Raw genomic sequence first — 12,388 nt, 5'->3', positions numbered from 1 at the left:
TCACATGAGGGATTCTGAAAAGTTGATGTGATGAATGTTTCTGCACCACCCAGGATGTGGGATTTCAGGGAATTACCCAGATACTCATGAGTGGACACAGCAAAGACATTTTGAACTATCCTGATGATGAATACCACAGGATGTTTTCATCCACAAACCTTGACTTAGTCTTGATTATTTAAAATCATACAGAAATATTTAAAATCAATATTTATCTGGAGTTTGAACAAATTTTCAAGATTACAATTGTTTGTCCTTTTGCTGCACCTGTCTGTTGATAAATTGGCAATGATGATTTCTTTCTAAAGGCCCTAAAGGGAATAAATGATCAAAGCCACTGCTTGCTGCTGTGGCCATTTTGAATGAAAGCCATTATAAAAAAGCAATCTATGTGAATATTAACAGTTAATAGACTATGCTGTCATCAGTCTGTGGCCTTGAGATTTGTATAGTCGGTATAATAGTGAGCTGGTTGTAAAGATTTGTGCTGGTCAACCTGTTGTCACAGAAGGGATGAAGTGATTGCTGTTGGTCAATGTTTCTTACATCACTTGGATACCTCTTTTCTCCCCTCACACACACCCTTTCACGCCCCTGTAATTGATCCCATTAACAGAGAGTCCAGTGCTATTATTTGCTTCACTGACCATGTTAGGTAGAAAACACACACATTGTATATGCTACAAAGTGTGGCGTTTTGTTTTTTTTATTTCCATTCTGTGGTCATTTTCATGTTGTATGTTTCTGAATTGACACCAGTGCTGTGGTAGGACATAATTCATGTGCAATTTTTTGTTTCTTCATTTTGGCATAAAATCATCAGCACTTAATATTTCAGCAAATACAGATCTGGTGCAGCCGTGTGCAAATGCACACAGAGCCAAAGAGTGAGCTCAGCTCTGTGAGTCTAGCTGCCCTCTCTAGAACCTCAGAGCTTATGCCTAAGCCCTGACTATACAGCAATCTGATTTATTATAAATGAATGTAAGGATTAATGAATAAATATGTTTTGTCTTATAATCACAAATTACTTTGCAATACGTCACCATAAAACGGCCCATTCAAATGAAGATGAAGAAGCTAGGATCGAGGCTTGTAATAATAGTAATGCAAATTTAATACAAAATGTACTTTTCATAATTAACTGAGCTCTGCTCACTGGAAACAGTGAAGGGTAGAGGACCCCCCCCCCCCCTCCCCCCAGACATTGGGCCAATTAATCTTACAATGCCCAATACCACTGACTGAGAACATGAATAGGACCTGTGATGAAATGTAGCTTTTACTCTATATACCTCGAATATATTTTAAGAGTGAAACCTTTGTACTATTAGGCTACTTCATTAGGATTGCAGCTTTTACATAAACGAAAACAGTTATTCAACACAAAATTATGTTTAAACACTTGTGCAGCAAAACCTTTTCATGTAAAATATCTGTACCGAGCCACCGAGCTGCACACAAGCCTGAACAGCAATTTTATTATTTTTATCTTTGGGTAACAATGTGGTGTGGGTCTATGTATTAAATCTAATAGCAACAAACTGTCAGACTACTAGTCGATCTACACCATATTGCAAAAGTATTCACTCACCCATCCAAATCATTGAATTCAGGTGTTCCAGTCACTTCCATAGCTGCAGGTGTATAAATGAAGCACCTCGGCATGCAGACTGCTTCTACACACATTTGTGAAAGAATGGGTCGCTCTCAGGAGCAGCGTGGTGCCCTGATAGGATGATACCTGTGCAACAAGTCCAGTTGTGAAATTTCCTCACTATTAAATATTCCACAGTCAGCTGTTGGTGGTATTATAATAAAGTGGAAATGATTGGGAATGACAGCAACTCAGCCACAGTGGTAGGCCACGTAAAATCACAGAGCAGGTCAGTGGATGCTGAGGCTCATAGTGCACAGAGGTCACCAACTTTCTGCAGAGTCAATCACTACAGACCTCCAAACTTCATGTGGCCTTCATTCAGTGTGTAGAGAGCTTCATGGAATGGGTTTCCATGGCCAAGCAGCTGCATCCAAGCCTTAGATCACCAAGTACAATGCAAAGTTTTGGATGCAGTAGTGTAAACCACGCCGCCTCTGGACTCTAGAGCAGTGGAGACGTGTTCTCTGAAGTGATGTTTCTCCATCTGGATGTCCGATGGATGAGTCTGGGTTTGGTGATTGCCAGGAGAACGATACTTGTCTGACTGCATTGTGCCAAGTATAAAGTTTGGTGGAGGGGGGGGGATTATGGTGTGGGGTTGTTTTTCAGGAGTTGGGCTCGGCCCCTTAGTTCCAGTGAAAGGAACTCTTAATGCTTCAGCATACCAAGACATTTTGGACAACTTCATGCTCCCAACTTTGTGGGAACAGTTTGGGGATGGCTCCTTCCTGTTCCAACATGACTGCACACCAGTGCACAAAGCCGGTCCATAAAGACATGGACGAGCCTGCACAGAGTCCTGACCTCAACCTGATAGAACACCTTTGGGATGAATTAGAGTGGAGACTGTGAGCCAGGCCTTCTCATCCAACATCAGTATCCAACCTCACAGATGTGCTTCTGGAAGAATGGTCAAAAATTCCCTAAACACTCCTAAACCTTGTGGAAAGCCTTCCCAGAAGAGCTGAAGCTGTTATAGCTGCCAAGGGTGGGCCGACATCATATTAAACCCTCTGGATTAAGAATGGGATGTCACTCAATTTCATATGTGTGTGAAGGCAGATGAGCGAATACTTTTGGCAATATAGTGTGTTCCTACTTTCACTTATGGCCACGAGCTGTGGGTACAAGCAGCAGAAGTGAGCTTTTTTCAAAGGGTGTCTCGACTCTTCTTTAGAGAAATGCTGAGAAGCTCAGAGTAGAGCTGCCACTCCTCCACACTGAAAGGAGACAGCTGGAGGAGGTGGCTGGGGTAAGGTGGCTCCACAACCTGCAGCCAGATAAACAGCAGAAAATCTTTTGGCACCTAAATCAGGGTCAAGAACCTCACAAAGATAATACACCATTAAAGTTATGAGCACCAATAACGTGCACTAAAATGTTTGTTGGCAAAATGAACTGTTCATTTACTGGCAACAGAGTGAGCAACACTCAGTTGTGGACCACTTAAAAAGACACCAGTAGTTGATCATTGAAGCAGGTAAATAATCTGCAACGGCCGACATTAAAACATTTCTAGGTTATCACTCTTTCTCTGGCATGTGTGGCTTACCACATGGACCTGCCATCATGCACAAGGGCCAGAAGAGTCACAACTTGTCCGGATCTCTCAATCACATCAAATTCAATTTGCGTGACACTTTGAGCCATGGCCCTACACACTCCTCTCTCTGCCCTATCTCCTTGAATGATTCAGTTCTCTGTCTTGATATTGCCTCTGGTCCATTTTAGCCACCTATAAATCTGAATAGCATATCAGTTATCCTTAACACTTCGTATCATTTCCATAATGTATCCGACAGAGAAGGCAGTTGACTGGATGCAGGGTGATGATATATGAAATGTTTATCGCTAGGAGGGTATGCCCCTACACGCTAGGCTTTTCCCCAACACCACCGGAGCCTGGTCAGGGCGTTGCATTCAAAAATAAAGCTTCATCATACGTAAATATAAAAAAGAAAACCTTGGCGTTCTTAATGAACTCTGACATAAAAGCAAAAAGAAAAATGGGCTTCAACGAAGGAGCCTGGCATCCTTCGTTTTCAGATGATTCTTTCCGTCTTGCTGAAATGAATGCTTTTACCCAGTTCTTTCCAAAACAAATATATTGTCTTGTGCTTCCATTAGAGTTAACTAAGACCCTGAAAGTCTTACGTGTTCTCAAGAGAAATGTTCTTCCCTTTGAATCAGAGAGGAAGCAATCAGAACACTCATAAAAGGGCCAACGCTCTCGTGCATTTACTTTTGTTATCTGAGTACGTTTCTTGTCAGAGCCGAAAATACGCAAGAGCAGAAAAATCTGCAGTAATTTTCCACCAGTTTACTGTCCTTAAAGAAACTGAATGAAAATTATTAAGGGCAGCGGGGAGGTCAGAAACAGGAGAGTGATCTGTTTTTCCTTTTTGTTGAAGGAAGGCTAATCTAATTTTTTCAGAGCGCAGGCAAGTGCCTTTCAACTTTTTGTCATCCCAGATATATTTTTATTTTAGTGTGTTATGAAACGTTTTATGTGAAGGGGCAAAAACAGGTCATGAAGGTGTTTTTAGTCTTATCTAAAGAGAAAAATGCAGTCACGGTACTTTAGTCTTATTCACTGATAGACTTTACTAACAAGGATGAGCAAGGGAATGACACAGTTTTCCAAGTCAAGAGCCATTTTCACACATAGACAATAGTCCACTTCAGACTAGTTAACTAGCAATTCAAGGGTTGAATGCACCAGAATATCACCAGGTCTGGTGTCTCACCTTGTCTCTTAAGACCCTTCAAAGGAAGTTATTTTCCACTGCTTGTATCCACAGTTTTAATCTTTTGATCACTACCCACATCTCATGGCCATAAGTGAGGGTGGGGTGAGGGCAGGAATGTAGATCACCCAGGAACTTTTCCCAACTCAGAGTGGGCACGTCGGCCTTTCCCGGCTGAGAACCACTCCCTCAGACACCCGGCTATAATGCAGCCTTTCTCCTTATGCTAATACTTTTAATACAGTCTCTAAAAAACATTGAACGTCCAGAGAGGGGCTTTATCCTGTACATTTGTGTACAAAGGTGCAAAGTGAGCTGAATTAATAAGCTAACAGTGGGATAATTTAGCATTAGCAGCTTTAATGAAGGGCGGAGAAGAGTCCAAAGTGTCATAAATGTGAGTGGGGTGGAAGAAAAGCTCCACGCTCCTCTGACAAAGCTCTGACTCACTCCATCTCATCCATTAGGTGTCTGCATAAAGCTGCAGCGCACAAAGGAGTCTGCTAATGCGTAGATAACCCAGGGGTCCCTCGCTCTCAGTTTCCCTCTTGCTCCCTCTTTTGCATCTTCTCCACTTTCCAGTTTTCGCTACTCCCCTTCTTCCGCCTCTCACCTCCCACTGTCTCTCCTTTCCCACATTTATAAGTTATAGCTGATCCGCTATCTCTAGAGACATATTGCAGAGGTTTCCAGTCTTTTCCATTGGTTTGAGATCGTAACTGCCGGTCATTAAGACCAACCTGGAGCCAGAAGCCGCCAAAGATGGATTGCATGAAGATGCGGTCACTTAAAAGAGGGAAGATGATTAAAATTTCTTCTCTGCCTATTAAATCTCATGGGCCATTAATGAAAGTGGGTTCGTTCTTCATGTCCCCGAGATTCATGACTGTTTTATCACCTTACACTCTGCAATCATTTCTGGAAAATGTGTTGATCTGAGATAATGAGCCAGTAAAGTGTGTTTGGTGTGTGCACACAGACCGGAAAAGACAAAGATGCTGGTTCAAAATTCACTTCTGATACATGTCTTTGGATGCCTGTGAACAACTGGACAAAAAAAAACTATTATTTTAAAGTGTCACTTTGCTTAAATATAAAAACAGACTTTTATAAGCTTTGAGATTTCTGCCTGTAGTCAGTTACACCTGAGGCGAATGAAACTTTTAAACATGAAACAAATTCAACAGCAGAAGTTGTGAGTCAGCTGCTCCAGATGATCCAGAATCATAATTCAAATACTTAAATGGAAAGTTTAAAAAAAAAAAATCTTGGAAAGAGAGGCCTCTGTTGACTTTTTCAAATGTCCCTCCTGTGAAGGCAACAAATTGACTGCCATTCACCTCCTCTGTAGCGAGGCGGCGGCATTAAGGGTGAAGATGTGTATCTCAAAACCTGAGCAAATAAAAGCCGTGCTATCTGCATGGTGCTGCAGATAAGTGGGATTTTTTTCTAATCTGAATGACCTGATAGAGGAAAGAGGCTGAGATAAAAATGTCACCGGAATGACATTTTTCTGATCATAAAAAGAAGCTGGTTACAAATGTGTCTGCCGAGCTGCAAACTATCTACACCGAACGTAACGTCATTTTATTATATTCATCTTCCCACCAACATACAAAGTGACAATATGAGATCAGCTCGTACCAAAACACGAGTCAACTTTTTTATGGTTTAATGGCACTTGTTTAAAGTCTGTTGTTACTTTGAGGACATATTTCCTATTTCAGATTAGATCAGAAGCACAAACTGTCCTTAACCTTGGTTGTGTTGAGCTGATTATACGTGAAACAGCAGATAAAAACCTTGGAGCAAAAGTACCATAGTTTTTTATTTTTCATTCTTTTGTTTTTCCTTCTTATTTTCAGTTTTGTTCAGATTAGTTTCACTTTAGTTTTTATCTTTTAAAAAATGCTTTTAGTTTTTCTAACTTTCAGTGTGAGTTTTTGTAATGATATATGGTCATATGCATTTGGCATTACAGACCAAGTACTTGTTGACGGTGGTTTACTGTCATGTAGTGATCTTGATGTTAAATAAACAGCTGCGTGGAGTCTCACATGCATCCACTTGTTGCTCAAACCTTCTGTTTAAGAGGGGCAGCCAATCAGAAGAAAGCTTGCTTAAAGGGAGTCAGAGGAGCTAAAACTGTGGAGGGATTCATCATGGGCCAGTATAATGTAAAGATTTTTTTAAAGCCATGAATTGTGAAAACCTACTCTAGTGGAATCCAAAAATAAAAATATGGAGGTGGAAATGAACATTGGTTCCATTTAAAGTACAACTCCCCCACTTTTGACACCACAATTGCACAACTAAACCCACACTACAAAGGGCTTTTAATCTGGCCAGTGCTATCAGTTGCACCCATTCAAACCAGGCTCACTTAATGAAAATGATTTCCTATTGGTTCAGCCAATGTTTACTATATACTGTGATGTAAAATGAAGAAAAAGCATCAAATTTTCAGGTGTGAAAAGACAAAATGTTGATGAAATAGTTAAACAATTAAACTGAAGGGCCCCTTCAATCGAGTCACTCCGCTGTACTGGTCCAACTCCAAACTCAAAAAAAAACCTCCCAAAGCCCCCACAAACAATAATGCAATACCGCTGAAATAAACACCAAATAAGGCTCCCCACTGTCCTGTTAAAACACTGATAACAAGTTCCTCTTCCAAAAAACCTTCAGATCGTGGAGGATTTACACACACACGGAGCCACGGGATCATCAACCGTGAAAATCCAGCCTGCGCAGCCACAGATAAACTGCGTGTGACTCAGCGGACCGTTCCGACAACCAGGAGGCGCAGAAGGTGTGCTTGCAGTTGTGCCTTTCCGGATCCTAAAATGACTAATCTGAGGAAATGCTTTTAATCCGATTTGGACTTTCTGCCACGGCTGCAGCAGATTTCAGGATTGGAACTATTACCTGGCCCGTTGCACCATTTAAGTAATGTTTTTGTGACACAGATAAAAGATTCGACTGGTTATGGGAAACATAAAGGGGTCAAGAGTAAGCAGGGGCATTTGTAGGACCTTTTAAATGGGGTGGCATGGGGAGGAAGCAAGAACCGACCGATGAGGGCTGTGAGAAATCATTAAATTCTCCAAGACCGCTTAACAGTCGGTTAAAAATCAGCAGGTTGTAATAATTTCAACTGTGGACAAACATCCTGCCTCAATGGCTGCCCTGTAACAATATTTTCTCTTCTCTCTTTTTGGTCTTCAAGCTTTTATTTCACAGGAAAATGTGTGTTTTTTTTTTTAATCATAACAGAATGATATAATTAGCATAATAGAGTAGCCTGTGGTATGAAAGAAGGGAAAACGAGGAGGAGCTCATCAGAGAGGCAGACAGACAAAGAGAGCTCCCTGGAGAGAAGAGGAGGGCAACAGCAGAGACAGAGGAAGGAGACAACAACAGGTGTGTGTGTCAGGACACTTACATTAAACAGTCATCCTTGTGAAAAACATTATCAAAAAAACCCCTCTTTTTCTCATTATAATAAGATATATATTTATGTTAAGGAAGGTGGGCACATTATGATTTAAAATGATCTAGTAATGCATACAATGACGCACCGATGAAGACAACATTGTTTTTCCCAAAAGAAAGAGTCCCAGACCACCTTGTTCCCCCTGTATTTTACACCCGTGGCTGCGGTGATATGACGTCACGTGGGAGAGTACGAGGAGGGTGCAGTACCACCCTAACCCCTCCCGCCCATGAGGGTAAGGGGCGTTAGGGTCGTGATGATCCTGCGAGTGCAGCTTCCTCTGTAATGACGCGCCACTCCGTGCGCTCGAGATTTCATTTTATCTTTGAAATACTCCTTGTCTTAATCTCTGCTTCTTCACATCTGCTGGAAGAATCAGAACTCCTGCTGCTGGAAAACAACATGATTTTTATCTCTCATTGCTTCTATTCTTCAGGAAATCTTATCTAATGCAGACTGCAGTGCATTCAGGTTGAGCAGAAATGATTAATAAATCACAGTGCTTTTTTTTTCTCCTTATATCCTGCACGGACTACACTAACATTCTCCCAAATATTAAGTGGGGAATCTTGCACCCCTTACATTCATTATTGGTTTCTTTCCAGGCACCATCACATCACATCAACTGAGCATATCATTACTACTGTTCCATCAATCGCTCAAGCAGGGTTTCTTTTAATTGGAAATATATTTGCACCTGGGGGTAAACGCTCACTTGGGTGACATCTCTCCAGCAATCAGTCTCTGCATCAGATTTGTCCGTCATAGTGGGGGAAAGAAATCACACCTGCAATCATCTCATTTAGCCTCCATCAAGGTGCATTAATAGCCTGGAAAGAATATTATGCCGGTGCAGAACAGAGCGTAGTGCACATGCATCGGCTGTTCACTTGGCTGATGAGCCAACACGGAGGCTGAGACTGATGCAGGATTAGATGTGTGGGAGTCTTTGGGAGGTGGAAAGAAACCTGGACGCTCTGTTCCCCAAACTTGCACAGGTTATTTAGTTTGATGCAACCCAAGAATCATGGACACGCTCGAAAAGTTATTTGAAAACATCAAATGAATTCACAAAGCTGAATCAGCTCTCGAAAATTGGAAAACAAGAGGTTTTCACACAAAGGGGACATTACGCCTTTAACGATGCACTCAGTTCTGCAGTATTAATTCCTCGCTGGCTCTGACTGTACAGCTGAAATTCTTCAGAGTGTTGTGCAGATGACATTGTGTCATCATTGATCTGGTCGCTGTTAAGCTGCGCTGACACCTGCACAAATCCATTGGACATGGAGCCCTGGAAAGCAATCTAGCACGGCCGGACAAGCTCCTTACTTTTGTCCAAGTGATGACAGTGAGGCCAAAAAAGAAAAAAAGTGTTGAACTGCAAAATAGTTGTAGAAGCAGCGTGGGAGCAACAGATAACAGGTAATCCTGCTGTTTTTATCAGATCAGAAGGGATATTTATATATGAAAAAGTGCAAGAAATAAAATTAAAAAAAAAAAACACCTAAATATCATGTAATCAGTTCAATCTTTAGTGTAGGCAGCAGAAATCCTAAAAGCTGTTTCAGATGATTACAGAGAGAATGCTTGTGATGCCCTGGCAAGAAGGTGCTTCATTTAAAAAAAAAACAACAACAACAAAAAAAACATTAATTGCAAATGAAATCGTGACATCCTTTGGCAGTAAAACAAGGTGTAGATTAAACCTGTCTCAGATTTAAAGAAATGTGGCATCAGGTTTAGAAATGGGATTACTTTTCATGGACTTCTGCACAATCTTTGAACAAGAAAATACTGAGATACAAAGTGTATAAACAGAGATCTGGGGGAGGTAAAAAGCAACAGGAATCAAAGCATTTAACCTGTTAGTTCAGCAGGGCTGATGTGCCTCTAAAACACTGCCTCTGTCCTGTAACCATTTGTCATAAAACATTCCCCTAGTGTGCAGCCATTTATCTGGAAATGGCACATTAACCACCCATTTTCTCCCTGTCTCTGCAAGTATCGTCTTTACTGATAATAGGCAAAGATTATGCACATTCATTACCATTATCATTAAAATCATCATTATCACGCGCTTGGCATAATAACCGCGTTCAGCTGATTTTTCTTGAGGTTTTTCTCTGGTATGGGTTGACTTTGGACCCACTCCAGAAAGCCTCTGTTGATGCTTCACTTGAGCTTTTGTGTTTAATGTGATGGAGTAAAACTTCCCCATCAGTCAGAAGATCAACCTGAAGCTGATTTTGGAGTGTCAGCTGGTGCTCTCTTCAAAAAATAAACAAGAAAAAAAGAGTTTAATGATTTCTTTACAGTTTAAATAATCTGCATCTCAGATCGATTTTACCACCTTACTTCTACGTTATATTGTTTACTCGATCTGTGTTAGGTTAAAAAAAATCACACACACCTCAGCCCGATGCAAAGTGCAGCTGAGTGACTAACTGCTTTCCCTGCACGATCTGGGACTCTCTCTCTTGTTAATTAAGTAGTAATCAGGTGTGGTACCTTTACTGCTGACGGTGACTGTGATACCTTTAGAGCCACAGGGACACAAACTGGGTAATGGAAAGAAAGAAGAGAATCCTCCAGGTGAAGGGGGGTTATTTACAGAATTACCTCTCGGGTCAAAATCAAAATCACGGCGCCAGAGAGAGACAAAGTAGAAATGAAAAGGGGGGGATAAAGAGGGTGAATGCTAGCAGTGGTTGCCTTTAAACAATGACACTCCCCTGGGATTAATGCACAGTAGATTGTGCGTGAAAGAGGCAAGTCCTTTCCTAATTAACTATTTTCTCCCCTGAAAAAGCATCTTTTCTCATCCTCTTTAATCCAGGCAATGTAACAACACAATCTCTCCACACAGGTAGGCTCACACACACATAAAAAAGTCACACTTGAGCACTTCCTTACCTGTGTGTGTAAAGATGTCTCTGAGTCTTCCCTTCTGTGGCTACAGGAGAGTTTGGGTGGCTCAGCTCGTATCCTTAGGCTAAGGGTTTCAACGAATGAATGCATGCCTCCTCTGAGGCTTCTTATAATGGCACACCCCTTCCCTCCTGGCTCAACCCTCCAGTTCTCCCCCCTCCCTCCCTTCTCCTGTATATCACCACTCACATCACCACAGAAAGCTAGAGAGAGGGGTGGATTCCCCCATTCTCTTACGCACAAACCTGCAGACATACACACAAACGGTTGGCCCGCACTGACGTAGAAGGCATTGCCTACGACACCAATTTCGTCTTCATTGAGCCTCTAAAAATATGCATCATCATAAGATTTATCCAGAAGCTCTCCGTCTAAGGTGTCCATAAAACCCACAACCTCGACATCAACTTGCTGCCAAGGTCGGGAGACAACGGCACTTTAAATAAGATGTTTATTCTGGAAATGTGAGATGACTATGAGTTAGAAAAGCAGCGTAGATGAAGAGAGAAGGTCATGGGTCGATAAGGTTGTCTAAGCTGGAAAAGAGTAAAACAACAAGACTTTTGTTGTTGGCACCGGGGCCTTGCCTGAATAGAACAGTATATTATATTATGGAACAATGACCAGTGTGGAGCAGTCAGTGGACAGAGCATGCGGTCAATCAGGGCCTAGAGACAGGTTAAGTATGAGTCATGGCAGATATTTGAGGCTGGAGTATAAAGTTTGTCACACAAGTGCTGAAAGCTTTCTCAGTTCTTCATGTTTGAAAAATACATGTTGAGTTGTTTAGTTAAATGTAAAAAGGAAAATGGAAGCGATGCTGATGGGAAGTAGCAGATATACGATGATCACAATAACTTGAATGAGCAAGGACTCTGGCGGGAAAAGTCCTGGATTAAAACAGTCCAGCGAGCGCCCCTCGGTGGGTGTGCTGTGATGGGTTTACAGTAAGTCACTCTGCCATTAAAATGACTGGGAGATTGTAATCTGACAAAAAAGTTTTTTTGAAATAAATGTTAACAATTTCAATGAGAACCATCTTTAGCATGGTTTCGTGGTTTAACACGAAGCTCGTGAGCTGAAATGTTTGGACCAAAATGCTGTCCAATTTACAATTTAGACCTGATCGTGGTATCCGGTCGAGGGTGAATGAATCTTGCCTGGATCCAGACCTTTAAATCAGCCTGTTTCCCTCTGTTGACTGGCAGAGTGGTTTTTCAGTTAAAAGGACAATTGCTCAAGTAAATGCTATGGGAGGACCATGAGTAAGACTATTGCCAGTATTAAGCTGATGTCAAGCTGTGTGCCAAGAAGAAGTAATAATGAGAAAAGAAGACATAATAACAGCAATAAACGGCTGCTATAGACATGATAGATACGTAGCATGGATTCTCAGTACCAATATTGTGGTTCAGTCAAGACCACTATAATCAAAAGATTAATGTTTCCATCTGCAGTAATTCATATATGTGGCAGCATGGTTCTGTTCTGGGCTCTCTTCCATAGGCATATGTATAATGTAAAAGGCATAGAAAGCAGCAGCAAGACCCCAAT

At 41.5% G+C, this 12,388-nt stretch overlaps 1 protein-coding gene across 1 annotated transcript in view; it reads right to left on the bottom strand.

The window, feature by feature from the left end:
* The window catches only part of pnocb (prepronociceptin b), a 29,370-nt gene extending 18,466 nt beyond the window's left edge, over positions 1-10,904 (bottom strand). Inside the window, exon 1 of the mRNA XM_030721499.1 lies at positions 10,820-10,904. The gene's annotated coding sequence lies outside the window, so the exon portion shown is untranslated. The remainder of the gene's footprint in view (positions 1-10,819) is intronic.
* Between the last annotated feature and the right edge of the window lie 1,484 nt (positions 10,905-12,388).

Source organism: Archocentrus centrarchus, chromosome 24, assembly GCF_007364275.1.
Source record: "Archocentrus centrarchus isolate MPI-CPG fArcCen1 chromosome 24, fArcCen1, whole genome shotgun sequence".
NCBI classification, from domain to species: Eukaryota; Metazoa; Chordata; class Actinopteri; order Cichliformes; family Cichlidae; genus Archocentrus; species Archocentrus centrarchus.
The sequence above is the reverse complement of the archived record's forward strand: the minus strand, read 5'-3'. Positions and strand labels throughout refer to the sequence as shown.